General features: G+C 39.6%; 1 long non-coding RNA gene across 1 annotated transcript; it reads right to left on the bottom strand.

Annotated features, from left to right (window-relative positions):
• Positions 1 to 570: 570 nt before the first annotated feature.
• On the bottom strand, positions 571 to 7,240 carry LOC126608953 (uncharacterized). Its single transcript, XR_007618040.1, has 2 exons — positions 3,189 to 7,240; positions 571 to 3,054 (listed from the first exon to the last, which is right to left on the bottom strand). It is a non-coding gene; the product is annotated as an uncharacterized LOC126608953 (long non-coding RNA).
• Positions 7,241 to 7,675: the final 435 nt, after the last annotated feature.

The raw sequence follows: 7,675 nt of genomic DNA, 5'->3' as shown, positions 1-7,675 counted from the left end.
TGCTGATTGACATGAGTGATGCTTATGAATGTTAACATGAGTGATGCTCATGAATGTCGACATGAATGATGGTCATGAATGTTTATGTATGATTGCCATGAGTGAAGCTCATGAATGTTTATGTATGAATGACATGAGTAATGCTCATGTATAATTTGGAGTACTGGACGTACTTTTGATCACCTGATTGGTGGCATGAAGAAGAGTATGGGTTGTACATTTCATCACCTAGTTGGTGGCATGAATGGCTAGTTGCCAAATGATATTAGAGTACGAGTTGTACATTTCATCACCTGGTTGGTGGCATGAATGGCTAGTTGCCAAATGATATTGGAGTACTGGGCGTACTTTTGATCACCTGGTTGGTGGTGATAGCGGCGGGTTGCCAAATAATTTTGGAGTACTGGGCGTACTTTTGATCACCTAGTTGGTGGTAATAGCGGCGGGGTGCCGAATAATTTTTTTTTTTAGTACTGTACGTACTTTTGGTCGCCTGGTTGGTGTTATTTTGGGCTTATGGGCCTTCGCCCTCTACACAACACTTCAGCCCATTTATTTTGGGCTTTGCCGTTTTGTTTTTTTTTTTTAATTTAATTTTATTAGTATTACCCTCTGATGGGGTTTATACAGATGTCTCCGAAAGATAAGAAAAATAAATCACATCATACATCTGCCAAGAAAAGTAAATCACATCATTCTGGTGGGGTGTTTATTCCTTGCTTTTGTTTTCTCTTTTGCCTTCTCTTTTCCCTTTTTGGCAGATGGCAGACAACGCTTCCGTATTGGTTGAGGAAGTGCGCAGGCAATTATCAGTTATCACAGCTGGGTTTCTTGGGTCATCCTCGAGAATATTTCTTTCAACCTTGTCGACAAGATTTGCACTGATATAAGCAGCTTTGGTATATATGCTTCCTCCTTTTTCCTTTGTTTGAACACAAGCTGGTGTACTCCAGCTGTAAAAGGGAATGATTCCACCTGCATGAAAGCCGCAAGCACATGGTCATTACTTTTGCTTTTTTTTCTTTTCCACTGACCTCTCTCTGTATGACTCTCTCCCCTCATCTCTCTCTTCACCGACTTCATTGTGCCTTCATCACCACAACACCAGCAAGACCATCAAATATCGTGGCTCTTGTCTCTCCTTCCCCGAGTTCCAAAAAAGCAGTTGAAACATGATGGAACTCATCCATGAGAACTTTGTAATTATCTGTACCACATGTAAAATACCAATTGGGATCATATATGTGCCGATGAAATGCTAACAAGATAGTGACTTTGACATCCGTTGCAATGCTTGTATCATCCTTGACAGTGTCTAGAGCTCGAAGAACCAGGTAAAATAGACAGACAGCGTTGCGGGGCTCAGTATCCAGCTGTTGAATAGCGAGAACGAAACTACGAGAGACCTTCTGGAGCATGGTGTAGCAGATTAGTAAGGTAGAGGCGATGAGCACCATGAACCAAATCAGGAAAGCTTCTCTGCCAGTAACTGTTAGTAAGAATCTTCCTACACCTGCAGAACCAACTCCAAAGCCTACCGCTGCTAGTGATACTGTACAGAAAGCTGAAACGGAGGTCGAACCAAAAGTAGAAGCGGCAAATCTTGCTTTTCAGGAAGCGTTCCTCCTAATCTTTGGCTATTTCCAAGAAGCATCCGCCCTAAGTTTTAAAGAAAACCAAGGATGTTTCCAGTGGAAAACCACTATGTTTGTGGCCACACGATCTGATCATTGGATGGCTGAGATTGAAGTTTCTTGTAGTGTTGTTGGCGAAGGTCGGCGAGTCATTGAGCTGATCGATCATGTCCTCAAACAGGTCCTCGCAGACCGGCAGAGCTTTCTCTAGGCGGGCGTTGTTGACCTGGTCCATGACCCGAGAGTGCAGACCCGGTCCATGGCCTGACCTATTCATCCTTTTCGTCATGTTCGAACGCCCCCTGATCTGCCAGCGAGTGCTCAGTGTCGATCCGAACGAGATCGATGCCCCGCAATCCGGCTAGGTCGACCAGCGACTCTGGGATGAAGCTTTGCTGCTTCTCGGACGAAGCTTTGCTGCTTTTTAAGCTTCTCGGACGAAGCTTTGCTGCTTCTTAAAAGCGGAGCCCCGTGATCTGGTGCTTCAGAAACACACAGAGGTGAAGAAGGTTGGGGTTGATCTGCACCGTTCGATTTGTATCCTTACACCACAAAACACTCTTTATCAGATCTCTCTCTGAGGATATAGAAAATAGAGAGAGAAAACGCGAGGAGATAACATGGTGGCTTGTTTGTGGGGGGTTTTCTGGAAAAGATTTGGGTTCTTGGTTTCTGCATATTCACGGTGGAGTGTGGTGAGATCTCACGGTGGTGAGAAGAAAAAATGAAAGAGAATCGACATAACTTTTTGTGTCGATTCCCACAGACGGCGCCAAATGTTGATGCACAAAACTAGAGGTCTTGGAACAATGTAAATCCGAACGTGAATCTACATGAAAGGTAAATAACACAAGATGTATCGTGGTTCACCCCAAGGTTTGGGCTACGTCCACACTGATTATGTATTTATTTGAGGGAGAGAAAGCTCTGAGAGTGAGAGCTTTGAGAGGGGGTGAGAGGGCCTAGGAATCGGCCTCCTCTAATTGTGAAGGTGAGGGGTCATTTTATAGAATAAGGACTTCTCACTTATTACATATTTGCCCTTTCCTTTATAACATAATTACATTTAAGTATCTCGAGTATTTGTACGAGATCTAAATACGAGACCCTAAATATGGTATAAACAAAGATGAACCCCAACATCGAAAGTTTCTGCACAATTACCAAATTCCAGAAAAATCAAAACTAAATGAAATCCTTCAATTTGCTATCCCATAAAAAGCATAACTACTGAAATCATTCAATTTGATCAACCACTCCAAATTGCTAGAAAGCTGTAATATCCCAGAAAAATCAAATCCTTCAATTTGGTATTTCAAAGAAAAATTCCTTCTCAACCTTCCATCAAATATTTTGAAACCCTCCGTAGTTGTAATCCTTCGAGAGAAAACGCAAAGTGCCCAACCCAGAACCCTTTATCCTGTTCACAATTCAAAAACACAATTAGGAATTCCACTCGGAAGGAAAATCGAATCCCAGAAAAATCGATTAAAAAACCTAGAAAAATCAAATCCCAAAAAAATCCATTCGAAAACCCAGAAAAAGGGAAAATACCTGCAAATCAAGTCTTGCAGACTTGGACTTTTAGATTCATTTGAATCGTTTCTTGCAGACTTTGAGATCTTCTGGACAGACGAGAGGGAGGTGGGGAGGAAGGCAGTGGGAAGGCAAGTTCTCGCTAAGCCCAGCTAAATCCCATTAAACTTAATCCCGGCTTGCACCAAACATAGAATAATAATCCTACCTAAGTAGTCCAGTCCAGTGAAACTTAAGGTGGCCAAACAAACACCCCCTAAAAGAATTCCCATCAAATCATAAGGAATAGATCTTTTCACAAAGAAACACAAAGACCAATTAATATAATACCAATGAAAATATATGGAGACAGATCCAGTACATCTCTTTATACAAAGAACACGGTAGAGACCAGAGAGAGATTGAGAGAAACTAAAAGTCTTTTCTGTGAGTTTTGATCTCGACCGTGATTTCTTTGTATAAAAAAAGGAATGAACCCTAAAACACGATGCCGCAGTCACAAGCTCAACTCCTCAGTAGGCTTTTTTATCTATCTATAGCAAGGAAAAGGGGTGATGTAATCTTAGTATGATAGAACCCCACTTCAACCTTTACTCAAATGCAAGATATACTAACAAGAACACTAATACCATCAAATATTCATTCCCCCTTTTTGCATCTGCACATACCTCAGCTTATATAGCTGGTTATAGGCTAAAGAAATCCAACTCAACAATTGACACCTGGCTAACTAAATGATGCCACTTAGCATCCTAACATTACCCCTCCCTTAGAAATCAACCTTGTCCTCAAGGTTTAGCTTTGAAAATTCCAGTAGCATTCTTTTGATTATGATTTGGCAATAGATCCAACTACTATAGGTTGATTTAGAGGCAATGAGCGACATAAGCCAATAGTATATAGCAGCAGCAATATGCTTTCACAAGTAGTACGAAGACTGATATGTTTTTCCTTTGTAACGAGCAACAACATATGTACTGAACTAATGAAACCATAAGTATGTGCTTCCACCAAGAGTTCACTGCTGAAAACATTAACTCTACATTATACCCTCTCCAAAATTGAGCAATGATATTGACCATACAATCAGAATTTCTAGCATGCATAAGGATACCCAATGCAACTATACACACCACTACTTCGTACATCTCAATACCCACTGGAACAGCCTGACTCGTACCTCTACTCTCAAAGTATCCAGCAAGCAAAGAAATCCAAGAAATATTTGGTTTAGTAATTTCGCACAAATCTGGGTTTAAGAAAAACCTCAAGGCATTATGCTCATCGCCACACCTAGAGTATAGATGCATAATGACACTACTCACAGGAACTGAGCACCTACATAGAAAGTCCACCTCTACACAAGCCCTATGAATTTGTTTCCTTTCTTTCTCAGCAAACAAGGCACCAATCACTGCAGTAAACACAAAATTAACAACCATGCTCCTAGTATTATTTGGAAACTTGTGTGTTAACAACATCGGCCATATCGGTTGACAAGAATCTGCCCTCTCAATTGGCAACCCCAATGGTTTGCACAACACAGTATTTCCCACAATCCCATTTGTTTTACCAATTGAGATGAGTATCAAACGCAAAGCCTGATCTGCTACAACTATGAAAGTACAATATGCAACCAACAGCACAACCCCAAATATTCCATCTTGGCTACATTCAGTAAAATCTCCAGATGCATTCATACAAGAAAAATGAATGTTCAAGTAACCATATACCTGAATTTTGAGACTCCACCCTTATCTTAAATACCCTTATCGACCATCATATTGAAAAGCAATAAGCATTCTTTCATTCGATTCTGCAAACTCATGCTTTGTATGAGCACGGAATATGCATCCAAATCAAGACTCCAACCCTTCATTAGCATTTTTTAGAGGACTACCCACAGATCTTTTACCCTGTCTAATTTTGACAATCCAAGCATAATAGTTGAGTAAGTTGTACTAGTAGAAGAAGTACCAGAATAATAGGCCAATTGTTGTATCCTTATTGCTTCATCAACCTTTCCCGTCTCACACAAACTGTAGATCAACATATTGAATGAGGAAGGCTCGATTGAACATCTATTACTAGACATGTAACAGAACACTTCAGTAGCCTCAAGAGTCATTTCCCCTAGGCAAAGGCCTTTAACAAGCTCACAGTAAGATGTATGATCCAAAACCCAGCTTTTGGCATGAATATGGTCAAATATATCCATAGCATTTCTGTAGTTGCTCATTTTGCAATGGCAAACTACTAGAGCTGAGTATGTGTCACCGTCAGGAAGAGAACAAGAAATCACATTTCTACCAAGAAGTTCCAGCACTTCCCTAATCCTTGCACTCTCGGAAAGCCATCTAATAATAATATTCCAAGAAATACAATCAGCCACATTTCTTTTAGACATTTTCACAAGTAAATCTTCCGCCATAAGAAACTTTCCAGTACTGCAGTAACCTTGAAGCATTACATTGCAGGCAGAAGTTTCCATGATTTTCTTATCTTCCAAGAACTTCATCGCGTCATCTACTTTCCCTAATTTACAAAACACATATAATACAAGTGCAAAGACATTATTTGGCGGCGTCTCTTCTAAAACCTTTATCACATCATCCAATCTAAGGTTCTTGCATAAAAACTACAACAGAACCTCATAAGCCAATGAATTCACCGTAAAATTAGAAGTTTTCATCATTTCGAACAATCTAATTATCTTGCAGTAGTAGCCCATGGAACGATCGATATCAACACAGAACCCTGAGTCCTCACAGCTTGCCCATAAATTCATTGACTCAAAACTGGAGAGAAACTTAGTACCGCATTTATCATGAATGAATTCATGGAAGCCAAGCTTCAAAGAAGCCATGTCGGCCTTTTGTTGCATTCCCACAAACACATGGTGGGCATATATTCCAACCCATTCTTTTTGGTATTCATTCTCAAGAATTGTTGGTTGTGCCTTCATAAACTGATATAAACCCACAAAAACTACAACCATTATCTTGGATTCATCACTTTCTTTATCACCAAAATTTGAAGCAACCAATTGTCCCGAAGATCCGTAGTACCATTTTGCAAGAATTCAACATTAAAAACAAGAATTTTAGAATCGTGAACATCTACGACCTGAAATTTGGAAGTAAAATGCCCAATAATAAGTGTACCTCCCAAGTTTGAAATCGGCATATGATAGCCTAACTGAAGAACACTATTATTTGTTGAGTTCGGCAATTCGTCGAACATGTTGTGGCCCAAGTGAACGCCTACTACTTCTGCTGGAATTAACATCTGTTTTGCATCAAGAATGAAACCCACGTCGAAACGGATTGGAAAATCTATACAATTCCATCAGATATAGAAAAATCAGGAGAGTTGAATCTTTCTTTGACAGAACCAACCTTTTCGTATCCAAAATTTGTGCAATTCGACTTTTGCACATTAGATACAAAGAATGCAGAACCCTAAATGAAAATAGAATCAAGAAATAGCCTTGTTGCTGGTAGCAATGATTGGAAGCCAAGAATTGGTACAGAGGCTTCGCGTTGCTGGTCGTTGTGGTATTTCTTGCGAACCTTCTTGAATTTCGCCAATTTTGGTATCAAACAAGGATCACTTTTAGGCTTGTATCTTGGACGATACTGAGAGAATAACTCATCTACTTTCTCCCGGGCCCGAATCTTTTCCTCATGGAAAGATTGAAGCTTGAGAACGACTTGATTCGATTTCACAAAAAGAGATAGGAGATGCCATTTTGATGTACGGCGAATGCGAACCCATATTGCATTTGTCCACAAAATCACAAAATAGTTTCTCGAATCGAGAATCAAAATAATCTTGATGAGTTTCCATGGCGTCAAATCGTTAGATTAGCCCACCGTGAGTGTCGTTAATTGCAGCAAGATGATTATGAGATTCCATGACTTCTTTCGTCGATGCACTATTCAATCGGCAAAAGAGAAGGGATTGAGGGATCAAGACTGGCTCGATACCAATGATAGAATCCTACTTCAACCTTTACATCAATGCAAGATATACTAACAAGAACACTAATACCATCAAATATTCATTCCCTCTTTTTGCAACTGCACATATCTCAACTTATATAGCTGGTTACAGGCTAAAGAAATCCAACTCAACAATTGACATTTGGCTAACTAAATGATGCCACTTGGCATCCTAACACAGTATTTATAGTAGACCCGGCATTCGTGTCGTGTTTCTCGTGTTCGTATCGTTTTTGTGTCATACCCGATTTCTTAACGGATCGTGTCATGTAATACCTGTTAAAGTAAATGGATAATATGACCCAACCCGAAATCAACCCGTTAATATTATCAGGTAATATGACCTAACCCGAAATCAATCTGTTAATATTATCAGGTAATATGACCCGTCCCATTACCTGTTAAGAAAAATATATTTTAAATCAATAAAAATGAAAATAAAAAACATAATTTGACCCAAAAAAATGTAAAACATAATACTAAATTAGTATATATATATAT

The sequence above is a fragment of the Malus sylvestris genome, chromosome 16 (genome assembly GCF_916048215.2).
Source record: "Malus sylvestris chromosome 16, drMalSylv7.2, whole genome shotgun sequence".
NCBI classification, from domain to species: Eukaryota; Viridiplantae; Streptophyta; class Magnoliopsida; order Rosales; family Rosaceae; genus Malus; species Malus sylvestris.
This window is presented reverse-complemented; position numbering and strand designations above follow the sequence as displayed.